The sequence below is a fragment of the Ranitomeya imitator genome, chromosome 5, assembly GCF_032444005.1.
Source record: "Ranitomeya imitator isolate aRanImi1 chromosome 5, aRanImi1.pri, whole genome shotgun sequence".
Lineage (NCBI taxonomy): Eukaryota > Metazoa > Chordata > Amphibia > Anura > Dendrobatidae > Ranitomeya > Ranitomeya imitator.
In genome coordinates this window covers 666915689-666942580 of record NC_091286.1, presented here as the reverse complement: position 1 = coordinate 666942580, position 26892 = coordinate 666915689, and the positions used below count along the sequence as shown (strand labels likewise).

The 26892-nt window shown below is 45.7% G+C and overlaps 1 pseudogene; it reads left to right on the top strand.

The window, feature by feature from the left end:
• Positions 1–26892, top strand: part of LOC138638731 (cytochrome P450 2C5-like) — a 125039-nt pseudogene that overhangs the window by 40364 nt on the left and 57783 nt on the right.

Below are 26892 nucleotides of genomic sequence, written 5' to 3'. Positions count from 1 at the left end.
CCCCTAGATGATTTCATTGAGAGGTGTAGTTTGTAAAATGGGATCGCTTATGGGGAGTACTGCTGTTCTGGCACCTCAGAGGCTCCACCAATATGACACGGCACCCTCAAAGTAGTCCATCAAAATGTGAAGTCCAATATGGTACTCCTTCCCGTCTGACCTTTGCACTGTGCCTCAAAAGTAGTTTTTGACCACATATGGGAAATCAGTAGGGTTGAGCGACCTTGACCTTTTTAGAGTCGAGCCGTGTTTCGCGAAACCCGACTATCTTAGAAGTCGAGTCGAGTGGAATCGGCCGATTATCGCGAAAAGTCGGGTATCGACCGAAGCACGAAACCCAATGCAAGTCAATGGGGGAGCATAGTCGGCAGTGAGTGGAGGCCAGGAAAACACCTACACTGCCCATTTTAATGGCAAAAACATCCATTCTTGTTACAAAAGCTTGTCAATCGTAATTTAGCTTATAATAATTGGAAGGCATTTGAAATTGGGGGTCATTTGGCTAAAGTTGTGGGGGGTAGGGCTGGTTCAAATAATTAGTGGGCCCATTAAATCTGGACGACGTCACGGCAGTGGAGCAGGGAGAGGTAAGTATTTCAACTTTGCAAGTGCTGTGATCCTGAGCAAGCAGGGGGGGCCCACTCGTTGGCATTGGCACTGGCACAGGGCCCCTCAAAGTACAGCGGTGTGTTTGCACGGCGGGGGCGCCTCCCACTGGCAGCAACACTTTTGCGTACTATGTGAGGTCCTGTGCCAGTGACGTCGCCAACTAGTATTCCTCCCCCCACCTGATGAAGGAACCTGCACTTTCATTTGCACCTTCCTCTTTGTCCCCGTGTAATGGAATTTCAGGACAGGAAACCAGGAGAACAGGAAGGAGCGGCAGACACTGTTAGTAGGCCCCAAACCAACTAGTACGCTAAATGCAGTTGTTCCATTTAACCACTATTTAACAAGAGCCTGAAGATAGAAGCTCAGGAAAGGCAACCTGGAGAACACCTTGGAGTGGAAGACACCGTCTCTACACCCCATACCCAATTTGTAGGCCTAATGCAGTGTAGTTTCCAATAACTACTAAACGAGAGTCGGAAGACCGAAGCAATGGCGAGGAAACCTGGGGAACACCTTGGAGTGGAACACACCGTCTCTACACCCCATACCCAATTTGTAGGCCTAATGCAGTGTAGTTTTCACCAACTACTAAACGAGAGTAGGAAGATCGAAGCAATGTGGACGAAACCTGGGGAACACCTTGGAGTGTAACACACCGTCTCTCTACACCCCATACCAAATTTGTAGGCCTAATGCAGTGTAGTTTGCAACAACTACTAAACGAGAGTAGGAAGATCGAAGCAATGTGGACGAAACCTGGGGCACACCTTGGGGCGGCAGACACCGTTAGTAGGCCCTACCAAAGTTGTAGCCCCAATGCAGTTTTAAAATTCCTAGAGGCTGAAAACAAGACTATTGACGCTCAGCTTTTTTCAAAGGAACACAGCTGTATTGAGTGGCGCTGACAGACACAGGTAGTAGGCCTTGAACCAAAAATGTGGCTCACTGCAGCTTAAAAAAGGTTACAGGGGTACACAGGCAGCATTGCTCTGGGCAGTGGAGGACAATTTCAATAGTGGACCGCAGACAGACTTTGTACGCCTACTATTAAAAAAAGGATGCTCTATGCAATTAAAAATAGGTTCCAGGGGTACACGGGCAGCAGTGGTCTGGTCAGTGGAGGAGTAGTAGAAAGAACGGGCCGCAGACAGGCTTCGAAGGCCTAATATAATAAAATATTGGGCTGTAGGCACTTTTAAATAGGTTCCAGGGGTACACAGGCAGCAGTGGTCTGGTCAGTGTAGGAGTAGTAGAAAGAACGGGCCGCAGACAGGCTTCGAAGGCCTAACATAAAAAAATATTGGGCTGTAGGCACTTTTAAATAGGTTCCAGGGGTACACGGGCAGCAGTGGTCTGGTCAGTGTAGGAGTAGTAGAAAGAACGGGCCGCAGACAGGCTTCGAAGGCCTAACATAAAAAAATATTGGGCTGTAGGCACTTTTAAATAGGTTCCAGGGGTACACGGGCAGCAGTGGTCTGGTCAGTGGAGGAGTAGTAGAAAGAAGGGACCGCAGACAGGCTTCGAAGGCCTAACATAAAAAAAATTGGGCTGTAGGCACTTTATAATTGGTTCCAGGGGTACACGGGCAGCAGTAGACTGGTCAGTGTAGGAGTAGTAGAAAGAACGGGCCGCAGGCAGGCTTCGAAGGCCTAACATAAAAAAATATTGGGCTGTAGGCACTTTTAAATAGGTTCCAGGGGTACACGGGCAGCAGTGGTCTGGTCAGTGTAGGAGTAGTAGAAAGAACGGGCCGCAGACAGGCTTCGAAGGCCTAACATAAAAAAATATTGGGCTGTAGGCACTTTTAAATAGGTTCCAGGGGTACATGGGCAGCAGTGGTCTGGTCAGTGTAGGAGTAGTAGAAAGAACGGGCCGCAGACAGGCTTCGAAGGCCTAACATAAAAAAATATTGGGCTGTTGGCAATTTAACATTGGTTCCAGGGGAACACGGGCAGCAGTAGACAGGTCAGTGGAGGCCTAGTGGAAGGAGGGACGGCAGACAGGCTTCGAAGGCCTAACATAATAAAATTTGGCTGTAGGCACTTTAACATTGGTTCCAGGGGTACACGGGCAGCAGTAGACTGGTCAGTGGAGGCCTAGTGGAAGGAGGGACCGCAGACAGGCTTTGAAGGCCTAACATAATAAAATTTGGCTGTAGGCACTTTAACATTGGTTCCAGGGGAACATGGGCAGCAGTAGACAGGTCAGTGGAGGCCTAGTGGAAGGAGGGACCGCAGACAGGCTTCGAAGGCCTAACATAATAAAATTTGGCTGTAGGCAATTTAACATTGGTTCCAGGGGAACATGGGCAGCAGTAGACAGGTCAGTGGAGGCCTAGTGGAAGGAGGGACCGCAGACAGGCTTTGAAGGCCTAACATAATAAAATTTGGCTGTAGGCAATTTAACATTGGTTCCAGGGGAACACGGGCAGCAGTAGACAGGTCAGTGGAGGCCTAGTGGAAGGAGGGACCGCAGACAGGCTTCGAAGGCCTAACATAATAAAATTTTGCTGTTGGCAATTTAACATTGGTTCCAGGGGAACATGGGCAGCAGTAGACAGGTCAGTGGAGGCCTGGTGGAAGGAGGGACCGTAGACAGGCTTCGAAGGCCTAACATAGTAAAATTTGGGCTGTAGGCAATTTAACATTGGTTCCAGGGGAACACGGGCAGCAGTAGACAGGTCAGTGGAGGCCTAGTGGAAGGAGGGACCGCAGACAGGCTTCGAAGGCCTAATGTAATAAATTTGGGCTGTAGGCACTTTGAATTCTCTTGCAGGGGTACACAGGCAGTGGGCACCATTGGTGTTGTCAGCGGCGGCCGATTGTAATGAGTGTCTGCCAGTTAGTAGTCCCAAAAAATAAATACATGTTAATGTCTCGCATTACAAGAAAAAGAAAAATCAAAAGGGTGCAATCAGTAGGTACAGGGGTGGGCTCCTCTGCGTAGTTTCAGACCTAGTAATTTGGCACAAAGTATTTACTTGGGTAAATATAGGACACTGCCCCTGACTATGTTAAATACCATCATACATGTCAACACAATGGTATTGTCAGTGGCAGGAATTTACGGATGTCAGCGCATAGACTAAACATAGGTGGAACTGTGAGAGATAATTGTGCAAGTGGTAGAGCAATGTTTGAGCTGGGGGTGGGGGAACTCTCTTGTGGCCGGCGGTACATGCCCAGGGCCCCTCATGTTACAACAGTGTGTCTGACGTTGGGTGCGCACCACCACCGCCAGAGACACTTTATTGTACTATGAGGGACCCAGTGGCAGTGCCGTCGACCAAAAGCGTGCACACCCACCTCTTCAGACAAACAGCACTCTCACGGGTGCTTGCGCCAAGTGGCGATACCACGGCCCCGTGTGGGGAGTTTGGCCATTTAGGGAGGTGTAAACATGTCGTATACTGGACAATCAGCTGCTGCAAATTACGAGATTGGTAAAGTCATTCAGAGTAGTCCACAGGCAATACCTTTTCATAGGAAAGCTAGGTGTCGGCCGGGCAAGGTGGGGCAAAAGAATTCGAAATCCAGTTGTGGTTCATTTTAATGAAGGTTAGATCATCAACATTTTGGGTAGCCAGACGAGTCCTTTTTTCGGTTAATATTGAACCTGCAGCACTGAATACTCTTTCTGATAGGACACTAGCTGCTGGGCAAGCAAGCTCCTGCAATACATTTTCTGCCAATTCTGGCCAGGTGTCTAATTTGGATGCCCAGTAATCAAATGGGAATGACGGTTGAGGGAGAACATCGATAAGGGATGAAAAATAGTTAGTAACCATACTGGACAAATGTTGTCTCCTGTCACTTTGAATTGATGCAGCAGTACCTGTCGTGTCTGCGGTCATAGCAAAATCACTCCACAACCTGGTCAGAAAACCCCTCTGTCCAATGCCACTTCGGATTTCTGCACCTCTAACACTTCTGTTCTGCTGCCCCCTGCTGCTCGTGTGAGAACGATCGCGGGCGCTGTGTGCTGGGAATGCCTGAAGCAAACGGTCAACAAGAGTTGATTGTTTGGTTGCTAATATTAGTTCCAAGTTCTCATGTGGCATAATATTTTGCAATTTGCCTTTATAGCGAGGATCAAGGAGGCAGGCCAACCAGTAATCATCATCGTTCATCATTTTAGTAATGCGTGTGTCCCTTTTGAGGATACGTAAGGCATAATCCGCCATGTGGGCCAAATTTACAGTTGTCAAATCTGCGGTTGTGATTGGTTGAGGGGCAGTTTCAGGCAAATCTACGTCACTTGTGTCCCTCACAAAACCAGAACCCGGCCTTGCCACGCCACCAATTTCCAGTGCCCCCGGGAAAGCTTCCTCATTAAAAATATACTCATCCCCATCATCCTCTTCGTCCTCCACCTCCTCTTCGCCCGCTACCTCGTCCTGTACACTGCCCTGACCATACAATGGCTGACTGTCAACAAGGCTTTCCTCTTCCTCTGGTGCAGACGCCTGATCCTTTATGTGCGTCAAACTTTGCATCAGCAGACACATTAGGGGGATGCTCATGCTTATTATGGCGTTGTCTGCATTAAGCAGCCGTGTGCATTCCTCAAAACACTGAAGGACTTGACACATGTCTTGTATCTTCGACCACTGCACACCTGACAACTCCATGTCTGCCATCCTACTGCCTGCCCGTGTATGTGTATCCTCCCACAAAAACATAACAGCCCGCCTCTGTTCGCACAGTCTCTGAAGCATGTGCAGTGTTGAGTTCCACCTTGTTGCAACGTCTATGATTAGGCGATGCTGGGGAAGGTTCAAAGACCGCTGATAGGTCTGCATACGGCTGGAGTGTACAGGCGAACGGCGGATATGTGAGCAAAGTCCACGCACTTTGAGGAGCAGGTCGGAGAACCCAGGATAAGTTTTCAATAAGCACTACACCACCAGTTTTAAGGTGCCATGAAATTCCTTCCGTTATCACTCACTACCTTGCCTGCCTCAAGATCTACTGTGCCCAGCCACGACTGTGTTTCTTGCTGCGAGAACTCGGACAGAACTTCCGCGGTGTGTCTGTTGTCGCCCAAACACTTCATAGCCAATACAGCCTGCTGACGCTTGCCAGTAGCTGGGCCATAATGGGACAACTGGTGTGCAACAGTGACAGCTGCCGATGGAGTGGTTGGGCGACTGCGGTCTGTGGAAGAGCTCTCCCTTCTGCAGGAGGACGAGGAGGAGGAGGGGGTGCAAACGCCTACAGCCAACTGTTTCCTAGACCGTGGGCTAGGCACAACTGTCCCGAAATTGATGTCCCCTGTGGACCCTGCATCCACCACATTCACCCAGTGTGCCGTGATGGACACATAACGTCCCTGGCCATGCCTACTGGTCCATGCATTTGTAGTCAAGGTGCACCTTTGTACTCACAGATTGCCTGAGTGCATGGACGATGCGCTCTTTAACATGCTGGTGCAGGGCTGGGATGGCTTTTCTCGAAAAGAAGTGTCGACTGGGTAGCTCGTAGCGTGGTTCAGCGTACTCCATCAGGGCTTTGAAAGCTTCGCTATCAACTAACCGGTAGGGCATCATCTCTAACGAGACTAGTCTAGCTATGTGGGCGTTAAAACCCTGTGTACGCGGATGCAAGGATAAGTACTTCCTTTTTCTAACCAGAGTCTCATGTAGGGTGAGCTGGACTGGAGAGCTGGAGATCGTGGAACTAGCGGATGTGCCGGTGGACATGGCAGACTGTGAGACGGTTGGAGACGGTATTGTTTCCGCCGGTGCCCTAGATGCAGTATTTCCTCCTACGAAACTGGTGATTCCCTGACCCTGACTGCTTTGGGCTGGCAAAGAAACCTGCACAGATACTGCTGGTGGTGCGGAAAATGGTGGCCTGACAGTGACGGAAGGGATGTAGCGTTGCTGACTAGCTTCAATGGCCGAGGGTGCTACAACCTTAAGGGACGTTTGGTAGTTAGTCCAGGCTTGCAAATGCATGGTGGTTAAATGTCTATGCATGCAACTTGTATTGAGACTTTTCAGATTCTGACCTCTGCTTAAGCTAGTTGAACATTTTTGACAGATGACTTTGTGTGGATCAATTGGATGTTGTTTAAAAAAAATGCCAGACTGCACTCTTTCGAGCCTCGGATCCCTTTTCAGCCATTGCAGACTGAGCTTTAACCGGATGGACACGCTGTCCTCCAACAGTTTTTGGCTTTGCCACGTGTTTTGGGCCAGATACTGGCCCGGCAGATGGAACCTGTTGCGATGTTGATGCCTGCTGCGGCCCCTCCTCCTCCGCTTCAGAACTACTGCCACCTGCACCCTGTTCCCCCAATGGCTGCCAATCGGGGTCAACAACTGGGTCATCTATAACCTCCTCTTCTAGCTCGTGCGCAACTTCGTCTGTGTCACCGTGTAAGACGGTGGTAGAGCGTTCGTGATGGGGCAACATAGTCTCATCAGGGTCTGATTCTGGATCAGTACCCTGCGAGGGCATTGTTGTGGTCTGAGTCAAAGGACCAGCATAGTAGTCTTGCTGTGGCTGTGCATCAGTGCACTCCATGTCAGATTCAACTTGTAATGGGCATGGCCTGTTAACTGCTTCACTTTCTAAGCCAGGGACGGTATGTGTAAAAAGCTCCATGGAGTAACCCGTTGTGTCGCCTGCTGCATCCTTCTCTGTTGTTGTTTTTGCTGAAGAGGATAAGGAAGCGACTTGTCCCTGACCGTGAACATCCACTAACGACGCGCTGCTTTTACATTTACCAGTTTCAAAAGAGGAGGCAAAAGAGCTAGAGGCTGAGTCTGCAAGGTAAGCCAAAACTTGCTCTTGCTGCTCCGGCTTTAAAAGCGGTTTTCCTACTCCCAGAAAAGGGAGCGTTCGAGGCCTTCTGTAGCCAGACGACGAACCTGGCTCCACAGCTCCAGACTTAGGTGCAATATTTTTTTTCCCACGACCACCTGATGCTCCACTACCACTACCATCATTACCAGCTGGCAATGAACGCCCTCGGCAACGACCTCTTCCACCTGACTTCCTCATTGTTTTAAAAACTTAACCAAAGTAACGGTATTTGTTGCTGTCAAACAACTTACACGGTGAGCTATAACTTCAGTATGATTTCGATATCCCTTTACAGGTTGGTGAGACCGCAAGGAAAATCAGGCACAATGTTACACACTCTGTTTTCTGTGGCACCAAATCAGAGAGATGCCACACACGCAGGACTGTCACTCAAGCACAAATGTCAATATTAATCTCCCACTGTATTTTTTTTTTTTCAGGGAGAATTTAGAAAGCAAAAAAAAAAAAATTGCCTTTCTATGGCCCAGTGCCCACTATTTGAGAGAGAGAGATGGCACACCCAGGAGTCAAGACTAGAGTTGAGCGACCTTGACCTTTTTAGAGTCGAGCCGGGTTTCGCGAAACCCGACTATCTCAAAAGTCGGGTCGAGTGAAATCGGCCGATTATGACGTAAAGTCGGGATCGACCGAAACACGAAACCCAATGCAAGTCAATGGGGCAGCATAGTCGGCAGTGAGTGGGGGCCAGGAAAACACCTAGAGTGCCCATTTTAATGTCAAAACCATCCATTCTTCTTAATGAAGCTTGTCAAGCGTAATTTACCTTATAATAATTGGAAGGCATTTGAAATTGGGGGTCATTTGGCTAAAGTTGTGTGGGGTAGGGCTGGTTCAAGTAATTAGTGGGCCCAGGAAATCTGGACCACGTCACGGCAGTGGAGCAGGGAGAGGTAAGTATTTCAACTTTTCAAGTGCTGTGATCCTGAGCAAGCAGGGGGGGCCCACTTGTTGGCATTGGCACTGGCACAGGGCCCCTCAAAGTACAGCGGTGTGTTTGCACGGCGGGGGCGCCTCCCACCGGCAGCAACACTTTTGCGTACTATGAGAGGCCCTGTGCCAGTGACGTCGCCAACTAGTATTCCTCCCCCCACCTGATGAAGGAACCTGCACTTTCATCTGCACCTTCCTCTTTGTCCCCGTGTAAGGTGGTATGGTATGCGGGAAGAGCAACCTGACTTTCAGCAGGGTCACAATGTTGTTGTGTAGCATGCACGGGGAATGTTGCGTTATGGGTCAATGTACCAGCAGACTCATCTATCACTGGCTGGGCAATGGGCACGATGAAGTGGAAACACAGATATAGGCCCAAAGAATAAAGTGGGCTAAATGCAGTTCAAAATTGGTAACACAGGAATAACCAGGGGGCATTGCAGTGGAGGACAACTGGAATGAGAGGCTGACACAATGAGTAGGGCCAAATCAGTAAGTAGTCGAAATGCAGTTCAAAATTGGCAACCGTAGTAAACAGGCGGCACAGCTTTGTTCAGTGGAGGAGAACAGCAAGGAGTGGCAGACACCGATAGTAGGCCCCAACCCAACTAGTAGGCCAAATGCAGTCTAACATTAACAACTACTTAACGAGAGGCTGAAAATGGAATTTCAGGACAGGAAACCAGGAGAACAGCAAGGAGTGGCAGACACCGATAGTAGGCCCCAAACCAACTAGTACGCCAAATGCAGTTGTTCCATTTAACCACAATTTAATGAGAGCCTGAAGATAGAAGCTCAGGAAAGGCAACCTGGGGAACACCTTGGAGTGTAACACACCATCTCTCTCCACCCCATACCCATTTTGTAGGCCTAATGCAGTGTACTTTTCTACAACTACTAAACGAGAGTCGGAAGACCGAAGCAATGGCAAGGAAACCTGGGGAACACCTTGGAGTGTAACACACCATCTCTCTCCACCCCATACCCAATTTGTAGGCCTAATGCAGTGTAGTTTCCAAGAACTACTAAACGAGAGCCGGAAGATCGAAGCTCAGGAAAGGCAACCTGGGGAACACCTTGGAGTGTAACACACCCTCTCTCTACACCCCATACCCAATTTGAAGGCCTAATGCAGCGTAGTTTCCAACAACTACTAAACGAGAGCCGGAAGATCGAAGCTCAGGAAAGGCAACCTGGGGAACACCTTGGAGTGTAACACAACGTCTCTCTACACCACGGAAGGGCTGATTCCTAGGAAGGAAGGCTGTTGGAAATAAGCATTGCGCGTCCGAGGGTGATTATATTCTTATTAGGTATATACTCACCCTCGGACGCGCCCTGCTTCTTTATTTGGAATGAATGTTTATTTGCAATGTGGTGTTGACTTTCTCTATTATTTTGGTAATTAATGATTTTATTATTTTCATTGTTTTGCATCTTCTCGGCAATAATATAAAGAAGACGCGACAGGACAACACTCGGTGGATGCCATATCTGTGTTTTCAATTTAAAAAACCTTTCAGTTAACTACTTGCAGGAGAAAGTAATTGTAGCTGGTGGCCATTTTTAGTACTGTACCAGATTTTAGTTGTGTGTTTGTTTTTAATGTTAAAATGTCTGCATTTGATATCTCTCCAGTATTTTCTTTTTTGTAAGCAAAATACTTATTTTTATATTTTCTGATGTTGGTTCCAGGGGTACACGGGCAGCAGTGCCCTGGTCAGTGTAGTAGTAGTTGAAAGAATGGACCGCAGACAGGCATCGAAGGCCTAAAATAAAAAAATTGGGCTGGCTGTAGGCAATTTTAAATTGGTTCCAGGGGTACACGGGCAGCAGTGGTGTGGTCAGTGGAGGCCTAGTGGAAGGAGTGACCGCAGACAGGCATCGAAGGCCTAAAATAATAACACATGGCTGTAGGCAATTTTAAATTGGTTCCAGGGGTACACGGGCAGCAGTGGTGTGGTCAGTGGAGGCCTAGTGGAAGGAGTGACCGCAGACAGGCATCGAAGGCCTAAAATAATAACACATGGCTGTAGGCAATTTTAAATTGGTTCCAGGGGTACACGGGCAGCAGTGACCTGGTCAGTGTAGTAGTAGTTGAAAGAATGGACCGCAGACAGGCATCGAAGGCCTAAAATAATAACACATGGCTGTAGGCAATTTTAAATTGGTTCCAGGGGTACACGGACAGCAGTGGTGTGGTCAGTGGGGGCCTAGTGGAAGGAGTGACCGCAGACAGGCATCGAAGGCCTAAAATAATAACACATGGCTGTAGGCAATTTTAAATTGGTTCCAGGGGTACACGGGCAGCAGTGGTGTGGTCAGTGGAGGCCTAGTGGAAGGAGTGACCGCAGACAAGCATCGAAGGCCTAAAATAATAACACATGGCTGTAGGCAATTTTAAATTGGTTCCAGGGGTACACGGGCAGCAGTGGTGTGGTCAGTGGAGGCCTAGTGGAAGGAGTGACCGCAGACAGGCATCGAAGGCCTAAAATAATAACACATGGCTGTAGGCAATTTTAAATTGGTTCCAGGGGTACACGGGCAGCAGTGGTGTGGTCAGTGGAGGCCTAGTGGAAGGAGTGACCGCAGACAGGCATCGAAGGCCTAAAATAATAACACATGGCTGTAGGCAATTTTAAATTGGTTCCAGGGGTACATGGGCAGCAGTGCCCTGGTCAGTGTAGTAGTAGTTGAAAGAATGGACCGCAGACAGGCATCGAAGGCCTAAAATAATAACACATGGCTGTAGGCAATTTTAAATTGGTTCCAGGGGTACACGGACAGCAGTGGTGTGGTCAGTGGAGGCCTAGTGGAAGGAGTGACCGCAGACAGGCATCGAAGGCCTAAAATAATAACACATGGCTGTAGGCAATTTTAAATTGGTTCCAGGGGTACACGGGCAGCAGTGGTGTGGTCAGTGGAGGCCTAGTGGAAGGAGTGACCGCAGACAGGCATCGAAGGCCTAAAATAATAACACATGGCTGTAGGCAATTTTAAATTGGTTCCAGGGGTACACGGGCAGCAGTGACCTGGTCAGTGTAGTAGTAGTTGAAAGAATGGACCGCAGACAGGCATCGAAGGCCTAAAATAAAAAAATTGGGCTGGCTGTAGGCAATTTTAAATTGGTTCCAGGGGTACATGGGCAGCAGTGGTGTGGTCAGTGGAGGCCTAGTGGAAGGAGTGACCGCAGACAGGCATCGAAGGCCTAAAATAATAACACATGGCTGTAGGCAATTTTAAATTGGTTCCAGGGGTACACGGGCAGCAGTGACCTGGTCAGTGTAGTAGTAGTTGAAAGAATGGACCGCAGACAGGCATCGAAGGCCTGAAATAAAAAAATTGGGCTGGCTGTAGGCAATTTTAAATTGGTTCCAGGGGTACACTGGCAGCAGTGGTGTGGTCAGTAGAGGCCTAGTGGAAGGAGTGACCGCAGACAGGCATCGAAGGCCTAAAATAATAACACATGGCTGTAGGCAATTTTAAATTGGTTCCAGGGGTACACGGGCAGCAGTGGTGTGGTCAGTGGAGGCCTAGTGGAAGGAGTGACCACAGACAGGCATCGAAGGCCTAACATAACAAAAATGTCAATACAATGGTATTGTCAGTGGCAGGCATTGAAGGATGTCAGCGCATAGACTAAACATTGGTGGAGCTGTGAGATAATTTTGCAAGTGGTAGAGCACTGTTTGAGCTGGGGTGGGGGGAAACTGTCTTGTGGCCGGCGGTACAGGCCCAGGGCCCCTCATATTACAACGGTGTGTCTGAAGTTGGGTGCGCACCACCACCGCCAGAGACACTTTATTGTACTAGGAGGGGCCCAGTGGCAGTGCCGTCGACCAAAAGCGGGCTCACCCACCTCTTCAGACAAACTGCACTCTCACGGGTGCTGTTGCCAAGTGTCGATACCACGGCCCCGTGTGGGGAGTTTGGCCATTTAGTGAGGTGTAAACATGTCGTATGCTGGACAATCAGGTGCTGAAAATTACGAGATTGGAAAAGGCATTCAGAATAGTCCACAGGCAAGACCTTTTCATAGGAAAGCTAGGTGTCAGCCGGGCAAGGTGGGGCAAAAGATTTCGAAATCCAGTTGTGGTTCATTTTAATGAAGGTTAGATCATCTACATTTTGGGTAGCCAGACGAGTCCTTTTTTCTGTTAGTATTGAACCTGCAGCACTGAATACTCTTTCTGATAGGACACTAGCTGCCGGGCAAGCAAGCTCCTGCAATGCATATTCTGCCAATTCTGGCCAAGTGTCTAATTTTGATGCCCAGTAATCAAATGGGAATGACGGTTGAGGGAGAACATCGATAAGGGATGAAAAATAGTTTGTAACCATACTGGACAAATGTTGTCTCCTGTCACTTTGAATTGATGCTGCAGTACCTGTCCTGTCTGCGGTCATAGCAAAATCACTCCACAACCTGGTCAGAAAACCCCTCTGGCCAACGCCACTTCTGATTTCTGCCCCTCTAACTCCTCTGGTCTGCTGGCCCCTGCAGCTCGTGTGAGAACGATCACGGGCGCTGTGTGCAGGGAATGCCAGAAGCAAACGGTCAACAAGAGTTGATTGTTTGGTTGCTAATATTAGTTCCAAGTTCTCATGTGGCATTATATTTTGCAATTTGCCTTTATAGCGAGGATCAAGGAGGCAGGCCAACCAGTAATCGTCATCATTCATCATTTTAGTTATGCGTGTGTCCCTTTTGAGGATACGTAAGGCATAATCCGCCATGTGGGCCAAAGTTCCAGTTCTCAAATCTGCGGTTGTGTTTGGTTGAGGGGCAGTTTCAGGCAAATCCACGTCACTTGTGTCCCTCAAAAAACCAGAACCCGGCCTTGCCGCGCCACCAATTTCCTGTGGCCCCGGAAAAGCTTCCTCATTAAAAATTTAATCATCCCCATCATCCTCCTCGTCCTCCTCCTCCTCTTCGCCCGCTACCTCGTCCTGTACACTGCCCTGGCCAGACAATGGCTGACTGTCATCAAGGCTTTCCTCTTCCTCAGCTGCAGACGCCTGATCCTTTATGTGCGTCAAACTTTGCATCAGCAGACGCATTAGGGGGATGCTCATGCTTATTATGGCGTTGTCTGCACTAACCAGCCGTGTGCATTCCTCAAAACACTGAAGGACTTGACACATGTCTTGTATCTTCGACCACTGCACACCTGACAACTCCATGTCTGCCATCCTACTGCCTGCCCGTGTATGTGTATCCTCCCACAAAAACATAACAGCACGCCTCTGTTCACACAGTCTCTGAAGCATGTGCAGTGTTGAGTTCCACCTTGTTGCAACGTCTATGATTAGGCGATGCTGGGGAAGGTTCAAAGAACGCTGATAGGTCTGCATACGGCTGGAGTGTACGGGCGAACGGCGGATATGTGAGCAAAGTCCACGCACTTTGAGGAGCAGGTCGGATAACCCCGGATAACTTTTCAGGAAGCACTGCACCACCAGGTTTAAGGTGTGAGCCAGGCAAGGAATGTGTTTCAGTTGGGAAAGGGAGATGGCAGCCATGAAATTCCTTCCGTTATCACTCACTACCTTGCCTGCCTCAAGATCTACAGTGCCCAGCCACGACTGCGTTTCTTTCTGCAAGAACTCAGACAGAACTTCCGCGGTGTGTCTGTTGTCGCCCAAACACTTCATAGCCAATACAGCCTGCTGACGTTTGCCAGTAGCTGCCCCATAATGGGAGACCTGGTGTGCAACAGTGGCAGCTGCGGATGGAGTGGTTGTGCGACTGCGGTCTGTGGACGAGCTCTCGCTTCTGCAGGAGGACGAAGAGGAGGAGGAGGGGGTGCGAACGGCTACAGCCAATTGTTTCCTAGACCGTGGGCTAGGCAGAACTGTCCCAAACTTGCTGTCCCCTGTGGACCCTGCATCCACCACATTTACCCAGTGTGCCGTGATGGACACGTAACGTCCCTGGCCATGCCTACTGGTCCATGCATCTGTTGTCAGGTGCACCTTTGTGCTCACAGATTGCCTGAGTGCATGGACGATGCGCTCTTTAACATGCTGGTGGAGGGCTGGGATGGCTTTTCTGGAAAAAAAGTGTCGACTGGGTAGCTCATAGCGTGGTACAGCGTAGTCCATCAGGGCTTTGAAAGCTTCGCTTTCAACTAACCGGTAGGGCATCATCTCTAACGAGATTAGTCTAGCTATGTGTGCGTTCAAACCCTGTGTACGCGGATGCGAGGCTAAGTACTTCCTTTTTCTAACCATAGTCTCATGTAGGGTGAGCTGGACTGGAGAGCTGGAGATCGTGGAAGTAGCGGGGGTGCCGGTGGACATGGCAGACTGAGAGACGGTGGGAGATGGTATTGTTGCCACCGGTGCCCTAGATGCAGTGTTTCCTACTACGAAACTGGTGATTCCCTGACCCTGACGGCTTTGGCCTGGCAAAGAAACCTGCACAGATACTGCAGGTGGTGCGGAAAATGGTGGCCCTACACTGCCGGAAGGGATGTTGCGTTGCTGACTAGCTTCATTGGCCGAGGGTGCTACAACCTTAAGGGACGTTTGGTAGTTAGTCCAGGCTTGCAAATGCATGGTGGTTAAATGTCTATGCATGCAACTTGTATTGAGACTTTTCAGATTCTGTCCTCTGCTTAAGGTAGTTGAACATTTTTGACAGATGACTTTGCGCTGATCAATTGGATGTTGTTTAAAAAAATGCCAGACTGCACTCTTTCTAGCATCGGATACCTTTTCAGGCATTGCAGACTGAGCTTTAACCGGATGGCCACGCTGTCCTCCAACAGGTTTTAGCTTTGCCACGCGTTTTGGGCAAGATACGGGCCCGGCAGATGGAACCTGTTGCGATGTTGATGCCTGCTGCGGCCCCTCCTCCTCCGCTTCAGAACTGCTGCCGCCTGCACCCTGTTCCCCCAATGGCTGCCAATCGGGGTCAAGAACTGGGTCATCTATTACCTCTTCTTGTAGCTCGTGTGCAACTTCGTCTGTGTCACCGTGTCGGTCGGTGGTATAGCGTTCGTGATGGGGCAACATAGTCTCATCAGGGTCTGATTCTTGATCAGCACCCTGCGATCGCAATGTTGTGGTCTGAGTCAAAGGACCAGGATAGTAGTCTGGCTGTGGCTGTGCATCAGTGCACTCCATGTCAGATTCAACTTGTAATGGGCATGGACTGTTAACTGCTTCACTTTCTAAGCCAGGGACGGTATGTGTAAAGAGCTCCATGGAGTAACCCGTTGTGTCGCCTGCTGCATTCTTCTCTGTTGTTGTTTTTGCTGAAGAGGACAAGGAAGCGACTTGTCCCTGACCGTGAACATCCACTAACGACGCGCTGCTTTGACATTTACCAGTTTCACGAGAGGAGGCAAAAGAGCTAGAGGCTGAGTCAGCAAGATAAGCCAAAACTTGCTCTTGCTGCTCCGGCTTTAAAAGCGGTTTTCCTACTCCCAGAAAAGGGAGCGTTCGAGGCCTTCTGTAGCCAGACGACGAACCTGGCTCCACAGCTCCAGACTTAGGTGCAATATTTTTTTTCCCACGACCAGCTGATGCTCCACCACTACCACTACCCTCATTACCAGCTGACAATGAACGCCCCCGGCCACGACCTCTTCCACCAGACTTCCTCATTGTTTTAAAAACGTTACCAAACGAACGGTATTTGTTGCTGTCACACAACTTACACGGTGAGCTATAACTTCAGTATGATTTAGCTACCCCTTTACAGGTGGGTGAGACCACAACGAAAATCAGCCACAATGTTACACACTCTGTTGTTGTTGGCAACAAATGAGATGGCACACACGCAGGACTGTCACTGAAGCGCAAATGTAAATATTTATCTCCCACTGATTTGTGTTTGTTTTTTTTAAAAGGGAGACTTCAGAAAAAAAAAAAATTAAAAAAAAATTATTTTTTACAGAAGAATTTATAAAACAAATAAAATGAAATGATTGTTTCAGGGAGAATATAGGAAAAAAAAAAAAAAAAGGCTTTGTAGGGCCCACTGAGTGAGAGAGGACGCACACAGGAGTCAGGAGTGGCACACAAGCCCAGAGGCCAATATTAATCTCCCACCGATTGATTTAGTTATTTTTTTTGGTAGATTTTGGAACCCAAATCAAGCAAAAAAATTAATAGGCTTTCTATGGCCCACAATTGGGGAGAGAGAGAGAGAGATGGCACACCCAGGAGTCAAGACTGGCACACAAGCAGAAGGGGCAATATGAATCTCCCACAGATTTTTTTTATTTTTTTTTTTTCAGGGAGACTTGAGAGAAAAAAAAATACAAAAAAAATGATTTTTTTCAGGAATAATTTAGAAACCAAAGAAAATAAAATGATTGTTTCAGGGAGAATTTAGAAAACAAATAAAACAAAAAATAGGCTTTCTAGGGCCCACTGAGTGACAGATGACGCACACAGGAGTCAGGAGTGGCACACAAGCCCAGAGGCCAATATTAATCTCCCACTGATTGATTTAGTGATTTTTTTTGGTAGATTTTGGAACCCAAATCAAGCAAAAAAATTAATAGGCTTTCTATGGCCCACAATTGGGGAGAGAGAGAGAGATGGCACACCCAGGAGTCAAGACTGGCACACAAGCAGAAGGGGCAATATGAATCTCCCACAGATTTTTTTTTTTTTTTTTTCAGGGAGACTTGAGAGAAAAGAAAATACAAAAAAAATGATTTTTTTCAGGAATAATTTAGAAACCAAAGAAAATAAAATGATTGTTTCAGGGAGAATTTAGAAAACAAATAAAACAAAAAATAGGCTTTCTAGGGCCCACTGAGTGACAGATGACGCACACAGGAGTCAGGAGTGGCACACAAGCCCAGAGGCCAATATTAATCTCCCACTGATTGATTTAGTGATTTTTTTTGGTAGATTTTGGAACCCAAATCAAGCAAAAAAATTAATAGGCTTTCTATGGCCCACAATTGGGGAGAGAGAGAGAGATGGCACACCCAGGAGTCAAGACTGGCACACAAGCAGAAGGGGCAATATGAATCTCCCACAGATTTTTTTTTTTTTTTTTTTTTTTAGGGAGACTTGAGAGAAAAAAAAATACCAAAAAAATGATTTTTTTCAGGAATAATTTAGAAACCAAAGAAAATAAAGTGATTGTTTCAGGGAGAATTTAGAAAACAAATAAAACAAAAAATAGGCTTTCTAGGGCCAACTGAGTGACAGATGACGCACACAGGAGTCAGGAGTGGCACACAAGCCCAGAGGCCAATATTAATCTCCCACTGATTGATTTAGTGATTTTTTTTGGTAGATTTTGGAACCCAAATCAAGCAAAAAAATTAATAGGCTTTCTATGGCCCACAATTGGGGAGAGAGAGAGAGATGGCACACCCAGGAGTCAAGACTGGCACACAAGCAGAAGGGGCAATATGAATCTCCCACAGATTTTTTTTTTTTTTTTTTTTTCAGGGAGACTTGAGAGAAAAAAAAATACAAAAAAAATGATTTTTTTCAGGAATAATTTAGAAACCAAAGAAAATAAAATGATTGTTTCAGGGAGAATTTAGAAAACAAATAAAACAAAAGATAGGCTTTCTAGGGCCCACTGAGTGACAGATGACGCACACAGGAGTCAGGAGTGGCACACAAGCCCAGAGGCCAATATTAATCTCACACTGATTGATTTAGTGATTTTTTTCAGGTAGATTTTGGAACCCAAATCAAGCAAAAAAATTAATAGGCTTTCTATGGCCCACTATTTGTGAGAGAGATGGCACGCTCAGGACTGGCACACAAGCCCAGAGGCCAATATTAATCTCCCATTTTATTTTTTTTTCCAGGGAAAATTTATAAACCCAATAAAAAAAATAATAATAAATAGGCTTTCTATGGCCCACTATCTGAGAGAGAGAGATGGCACGCTTAGGACTGGCACACAAGCCCAAAGCCCAATATTAATCTCCCACTGATTGATTTAATGATTTTTTCAGGTAGAATTTAGAACCCAAATCAAGCAAAAAAATTAATAGGCTTTCTATGGCCCACTGAGTGAGAGATGGCACACACAGGAGTAAGGAGTGGCACACAAGCCCTGAGGCCAATATTTTTCTCCCACTGATTGATTGATTGATTTTTTCAGGTAGAATTAGGAACCCAAATCAACCCAAAAAATAAATAGGCTTTCTATGGCCCACTATTTGTGAGAGAGATGGCACGCTCAGGACTGGCACACAAGCCCAGAGGCCAATATTAATCTCCCACTTTTTTTTTTTTCCAGGGAAAATTTATAAACCCAATAAAAAAAATAATAATAAATAGGCTTTCTATGGCCCACTATCTGAGAGAGAGAGAGATGGCACGCTTAGGACTGGCACACAAGCCCAAAGGCCAATATTAATCTCCCACTGATTGATTTATTGATTTTTTCAGGTAGAATTTAGAACCCAAATCAAGCAAAAAAATTAATAGGCTTTCTATGGCCCACTGAGTGAGAGATGGCACACACAGGAGTAAGGAGTGGCACACAAGCCCTGAGGCCAATATTTTTCTCCCACTGATTGATGTTGTGAATTTTTCTGGTAGATTTTGGAACCCAAATCAAGCAAAAAAATAAATAGGCTTTCTATGGCCCACTGAGTGAGAGATGACACAGACAGAGATGGCACTCTAGCAGAAATGTCAATCTTAATCTCCCACAAAAAAAAAAAAAAAAAAAAAAAAAGGAACTGTCCTTCAATTACTATCTCCCTGCAGTAATCTCAGCCAGGTATGGCAGGCAGCAATAAGGAGTGGACTGATGCACAAATTAAATAAAAAGTGTGGACAAACAAACAAGATAGCTGTGCAGAAAGGAAGGAACAAGAGGATTTGTGCTTTGAAAAAAGCAGTTGGTTTGCACAGCGGCGTACACACAGCAATGCAGCTATCAGGGAGCCTTCTAGGGCAGCCCAATGAGCTACAGCGCTGAGGAAAAAAAAAAAAAAAGGAGCTTCCACTGTCCCTGCACACCGAAGGTGGTGTTGGGCAGTGGAAATCGCTACAGCACAAGCGGTTTTGTGGTTAATGGACCCTGCCTAACGCTATCCCTGCTTCTGACGAAGCGGCAGCAACCTCTCCCTAAGCTCAGATCAGCAGCAGTAATATGGCGGTCGGCGGGAACTCCCCTTTATAGCCCCTGTGACGCCGCAGACAGCAAGCCAATCACTGCAATGCCCTTCTCTAAGATGGTGGGGACCAGGACCTATGTCATCACGCTGCCCACACTCTGCGTTTACCTTCATTGGCTGAGAAATGGCGCTTTTCGCGTCATTGAAACGCGACTTTGGCGCGAAAGTCGCGTACCGCATGGCCGACCACGCACAGGGGTCGGATCGGGTTTCATGAAACTCGACTTCGCCAAAAGTCGGCGACTTTTGAAAATGTTCGACCCGTTTCGCTCAACCCTAGTCAAGACTGGCACACAAGCAGAAAGGGCAATATTAATCTTCCATTTTTTTTTTCAGGGAGACTTTAGAAACAAAATAAAATAAAATGATTTTTTCAGGAAGAATTTAGAAACCAAATAAAATAAAAGGATTTTTTCCGGGAGAATTTAGAAACCAAAAAAAAAAAAATAGGCTTTCTATGGCCCACTGAGTGAGAGATGGCACACACAGGAGTCAGGAGTGGCACACAAGCCCAGAGGCCAATATTTATCTCCCACTGATTGACTTATTGATTTTTTCAGGTAGAATTTAGAAACCAAATCAACCAAAAAAATTAATAGGCTTTCTATGGCCCACTGAGTGAGAGATGGCACACACAGGAGTCAGGAGTGGCACACAAGCCCAGAGGCCAATATTTATCTCCCACTGATTGATTTATTGATTTTTTTCAGGTAGAATTTAGAAACCAAATCAACAAAAAAAATTAATAGGCTTTCTATGGCCCACTGAGTGAGAGATGGCACACACAGGAGTCAGGAGTGGCACACAAGCCCAGAGGCCAATATTTATCTCCCACTGATTGATTTATTGATTTTTTCAGGTAGAATTTAGAAACCAAATCAACCAAAAAAATAAATAGGCTTTCTATGGCCCACTGAGTGAGAGATGGCACACACAGGAGACAGAAGTGGCAAACAAGCCCAGAGGCCAATATTTATCTCCCACTGATTGATTTATTGATTTTTTCAGGTAGAATTTAGAAACCAAATCAACCAAAAAAATAAATAGGCTTTCTATGGCCCACTGAGAGAGAGATGGCACACACAGGAGTCAGAAGTGGCACACAAGCCCAGAGGCCAATATTTATCTCCCACTGATTGATTTATTGATTTTTTCAGGTAGAATTTAGAAACCAAATCATCAAAAAAATAAATAGGCTTTCTATGGCCCACTGAGTGAGAGATGGCACACACAGGAGACAGGAGTCAGGAGTGGCACACAAGCCCAGAGGCCAATATTTATCTCCCACTGATTGATTTATTGATTTTTTCAGGTAGAATTTAGAAACCAAATCAACAAAAAAAATTAATAGGCTTTCTATGGCCCACTGAGTGAGAGATGGCACACACAGGAGTCAGGAGTGGCACACAAGCCCAGAGGCCAATATTTACCTCCCACTGATTGATTTATTGATTTTTTCAGGTAGAATTTAGAAACCAAATTAACCAAAAAAATAAATAGGCTTTCTATGGCCCACTGAGTGAGAGATGGCACACACAGGAGTCAGAAGTGGCACACAAGCCCAGAGGCCAATATTTATCTCCCACTGATTGATTTATTGATTTTTTCAGGTAGAATTTAGAAACCAAATCAACCAAAAAAATAAATAGACTTTCTATGGCCCACTGAGTTAGAGATGGCACACACAGGAGTCAGAAGTGGCACACAAGCCCAGAGGCCAATATTTATCTCCCACTGACTGATTTATTGATTTTTTCAGGTAGAATTTAGAAACCAAATCAACAAAAAAAAATAGGCTTTCTATGGCCCACTATGTGAGAGAGATGGCACACACAGGGATGGCACTCTAGCAGAAATGCCAATCTTATTCTCCCACAACTTATTTTTTGTAGGGAGAATTAAAAAAAAAAAAATAAATAAAAGGGACTGTCCTACAATTACTATCTCCCTGCAGTAATCTCAGCCAGGTATGGCAGGCAGCAATAAGGAGTGGACTGATGCACAAATTAAATAAAAAGTGTGGACAAACAAAAAAGATAGCAGTGCAGAAAGGAAGGAACAAGAGGATTTGTGCTTTGAAAAAAGCAGTTGGTTTGCACAGCGGCGTACACACAGCAATGCAGCTATCAGGGAGCCTTCTAGGGCATCCCAATGAGCTACAGCGCTGAGAAAAAAAAAATGTAGCTTCCACTATCCCTGCACACCGAAGATGGTGTTGGACAGTGGAAATCGCTACAGCACAAGCGGTTTGGGGGTTAATGGACCCTGCCTAACACTATCCCTGCTTCTGACGAAGTGGCAGCAACCTCTCCCTAAGCTCAGATCAGCAGCAGTAAGATGGCGGTTGGCGGGAACGCCTCTTTATAGCCCCTGTGACGCCGCAGACAGCAAGCCAATCACTGCAATGCCCTTCTCTAAGATGGTGGGGACCAGGACCTATGTCATCACGCTGCCCACACTCTGCGTTCACCTTCATTGGCTGAGAAATGGCGCTTTTTGCGTCATTGAAACGCGACTTTGGCGCGAAAGTCGCGTACCGCATGGCCGACCCCGCACAGGGGTCGGGTCGGGTTTCATGAAACCCGACTTTGCCAAAAGTCGGCGACTTTTGAAAATGAACGACCCGTTTCGCTCAACCCTAGAAATCAGCAAACTCCGCACAAACTGCACAAAACCTGTTTGGGTCAATTTTCTCCTGCTATCCTTGAGGAAATTAAAAAAATGGGAATAAAATAACATTTTTGTGTGAAAAATGTGATTTTTTTTTCTTTTTCTTTTAACAGCTCTACGTTTTAAACGTCTGTGAGGCAGCTGGGGTTTACAGTCTTCACCACACATCTAGATACATTCTTTCAGTGGTATAGGTTCCAAAATATTGTCACTTGTGGGGTTTTTCCACTGTTTAGGTACATCTAGGGCTCTTGAAATGAGTTATAACACCTGTAGACCATTGGACCACCAGTATAAGACCAGTAGACCATATTTTAGGGTCTATTTTTCCTTCTTTCCTTACAAAAATGCTAAATTTGGGGCTAAAATATCATTTTGACTGCAATTTTTGTTTTTTTTATTTTCACGTCTTACGTTATTAACTTCTGTGAATCACCTGGAGGTTCAAGATGCTCGCCACACATCTAGATAAGTTCCCTGAGAGGTCTAGTTTCTAAAATGATACAACTTGTGGAGCATTTCTACTGTTTAGGCACATCGAGGGCTCTCCAAACGCAACATGACATTCGCTAATTATTTCAGCAAATTTTGTATTCAAAAGTCAATTGGTGCTCCTTCCCTTTCAAACCCTGCCATGTGCCGAAACAGTGGTTTTTCTCCACATATTGTATAACTTTGTGATCCTTTTTTTCCTGTTACCCTTGTGAAAATAAAAATTGGGTCTAAAGTAATTTTTTATGACAAACCGTAAATGTTTATTTTTTCCTTTCGCATTTCAAAATTCCCTGATACAAGTTAAGAGTTAATAAACTTCTTGAATGTGGTTTTGAGCACCTAGATGGGTCCAGTTTTTATAATCGTGTCACAGTTGGGTATTTTGTCTCATATAGCCCACTCAAAGTCCCTTCAAATCTGATGTGGTCCCTAAAATTGGTTTTGTAAATTTTGCTGGAAAAAGAAATCCTTGGTCACCTTTTAACCCTTATAACTTCTTAACAAAAAACATTGTTTCATAAATTGTGCTGATGTGCAGTCGACTTTTGGGAAATATTATTTATTAACTATTTTGTGTGATATAATTCTCTGATTTAAGAGCATAAAAATTAAAAATTTCAAAAATTGTTAAATTTTCAAAAATTTACCCCAAATTTCTCTCTTTTTCACAAATAAACACAAGTCATATCGATGTAATTTTACCACTATCATAAAGTACAATATGTCACAAACTATCTCAGAATCAGTGGGGATAGGTTGAAGTGTTCCAGAGTTATCATTTCATAAATTGACAATGGCAAGAATTGTAAAATTTGACTTAGCCACGAAGGAGCAAACAGCCTTGGGGGGCGAAGGGGTTGAAGGAATTGTCCTCTTTATACAATTTCTTTTGTAAGAAATGTTGGCTCCCCGATGTGTAGATTCAAGTATCCTGTCAATACATCCCTATCGATCAGCTGTAATTTGTAGGTAAATCTGTCAGTAAGTGTTCAATTTCTATACAGCGCCATCACTGGGGAAAGGGAGGATCACACAGTTCTCATTTAAACCAATTTGATATCCCTTTATGCATATACTGTACATGTTTTTTCAACCTGACTGAGATATGAGGGTCCTAAATAGGAGAACCTCCTCTTCTTTTACTTGGAATCTTCTGTTTGGTTTACTGTAAGTGACAATGTACTTTCCAAATCAGAGAACCCAATTAAGGAATTTACACAATCCTAAATCTGCAAATTTTGAGGCAGACCCGGGGGGCAAGACTAAAGTGTTCTAATTAACCAACACAAATGTTTATAAGTACACTTAAGGGCACCAGCAGTTTTGAAGGTTGGAGCTGCGTTTTGCATTCATGAATAGACTCTATTAGCGGGGCACAGGTGAAAGATGGTACAAAGATCTTTAGGTAATCAGATTATTGGCTCCAAAAATGAATGTCAGATTATCAGAATTTCTGGAAATTTAGATAACACAATCTTTTCTTAAAATTTGCAGCTCTCCAAAAAGTATGGACCCATATACACCATACAGTTAGGAGAAGAGAAAGTCGTTGTCCTGTGCGGATACGAGGCTGTAAAAGACGCTCTTGTCAATCATGCAGATGAATTTTTGGGAAGACCAAAAGTGCCATTGTTTCTCGAAATATCAAAAGGACACGGTAATGGACATAAGATAAATACAGAGGGGTGGGAGGAAATTTTTCTCTGCCTTGTTTAGTTCAAGTCAGAAAGGTTGTCTGTTTTGAAAAACTTCCGTTCTGATTATGGATCCCCAACAAACAAGCTGTGATCCTCAAAAAAAATGTATTGCTGAAGAGATGACAATACTACAGCTTGTCTGGTTCCTCATCTAGGGACCCCATATCTGTTTTCAATCAAAATAAAAAGAAATAACTTGCCCAGTTTGGTATCTCTCTAATCTTACTGCAGGAAAGAAATATATCTTGATACCATGCTAGCCAGCAGATAGAAAAACATTTAGAATTGAGAGTCCTCAGTGGTTGATACCTTTTAATGGCTAACTGAAAAGATGGTAACAAATTGCAAGCTTTCGAGACTACACAGGTCTCTTCATCAGGCCGGATGAATAGACCTGTGTAGTCTCAAAAGCTTGCAATTTGTTACCATCTTTTCAGTTAGCCATTAGAAGGTATCAACCACTGATGTAGTGTTGAGCGATACCGTCCGATACTTGAAAGTATCGGTATCGGATAGTATCGGCCGATACCCGAAAAATATCGGATATCGCCGATACCGATATCCGATACCAATACAAGTCAATGGGACATCAAGTATCGGAATGTATCCTCATGGATCCCAGGGTCTGAAGGAGAGGAAACTCTCCTTCAGGCCCTGGGATCCATATTAAAGTGTAAAATAAAGAATTAAAATAAAAAATATTGTTATATTCACCTCTCCGGCGGCCCCTGGACATCAGCGGGAGGATCCGGCGTCCGGCACGGCTTCTTTCTTCAAAATGCGCGCCTTTAGGACCTGTGGAATGACGTCCCGGCTTCTGATTGGTCGCGTGCCGCCCATGTGACCGCCACGCGACCAATCAGAAGCCGCGACGTCATTCCTCAGGTCCTAGAAGGCGCTCATTCTAGGACTTTAGCTGAGGAATGACGTCGCGGCTTCTGATTGGTCGCGTGGCGGTCACATGGGCGGCACGCGACCAATCAGAAGCCGGGACGTCATTCCACAGGTCCTAAAGGCACGCATTTTGAAGAAAGAAGCCGTGCCGGACGCCGGATCCTCCCGCTGATGTCCAGGGGCCGCCGGAGAGGTGAATATAACAATATTTTTTATTTTAATTCTTTATTTTACACTTCCGATACCGATACCCGATATCACAAAAATATCGGATCTCGGTATCGGAATTCCGATACCGCAAGTATCGGCCGATACCCGATACTTGCGGTATCGGAATGCTCAACACTACTGATGACTCTCAATTCTAAATATTTTTGTAATCTTACTGATGAGGAGAATCATATTGCTATTTTATTTTTATCACACAATGTATGTCATAAACACAATGTCAGAATTGCATTTTTTTCGCAATTTCATCACGCTTGTATTTTTTTTCTCCTTTTCCAGTACATTATGTGGTAAAATGAATGGTATCATTTAAAATTACAATATGCCTTGCCTAAAAAATGCCTGTATACGTCCACGTGGACAGAAACATTTAAAAAGTTATGGATCTTGAAAGACAGGGAGCAAAAAATGAAAAAGCAAAAATGGAAATTGGCCATGTCAGCAAAGGGTTAAAGAGTAGTAATGAGTGAGTATACTCATTGCTCGAGTTTTCCTGAGCATGCTCGGGGGTCCTCCGAGTATTTTTTAGTGCTCGGAGATTTAGTTTTCCTTGCCGCAGCTGGATGATTTGCGGCTACTAGACAGCTTGATTACATGTGGGGTTTCCCTAGCAACCAGGCAACCCGCACATGTACTTATGCTGGCTAACAGATGTAAATCATTCAGCTGCGGCAAAAAAAACTAAATCTCTGAGCACTAAAAAATACTCGGAGGACCCCCGAGCGTTCTCAAGAAATCTCAAGTAACGAGAATATTCACTCATCGCTAATTACTATACGAATATCTGGCATCTCTGAATACAGATTATACCCATGAATTGAGAATGAATGATCAGTCCATAAGCAGATTTCTTGGAAAAGATAGATTACAAAGTTGCTTATTTTCCAGTGTATTATTGATTTGTGAAATAAAATCACAATGTTAACTCTTTATGTCCCAATTGAATATTATTGGGTAAAGTTACAGTGACTTACTGTATTTTTTGGACTATAAGATGCATCGGACCATAAGACTCACCTCAAATTTTCAGAAGGGAAATAGGGAAAAAATGATTGCGTCAAATGGGGGTCCATCTTACAGTCCAAATTCAGCTGACTGGGGGGGATCAACAGCACTGGTGGAGCGGCATCACAAAAGGTATTCATTAGTCTGGCAGTGATCTGACACCCATCCCAGGCTGGTGCAGCAGGTTCGGTGGTGTTCAGTAGTGTGGGGGCTCTTCCGACATTTTGTGAAAGTCCGGAGCCCACACACATCCATTGCTGCAATGCGGTGACCTTTGGGAAAATGGCTACAGAAGTTGGCACATACATAGATTGAGATCTTGGCACTGAGTCTGGGATGGGAGACAGATCATTGCCCTGCAGTGTTCGACCACCGAACACCCCTTTCTCCCAGCCCAGGGCCGGC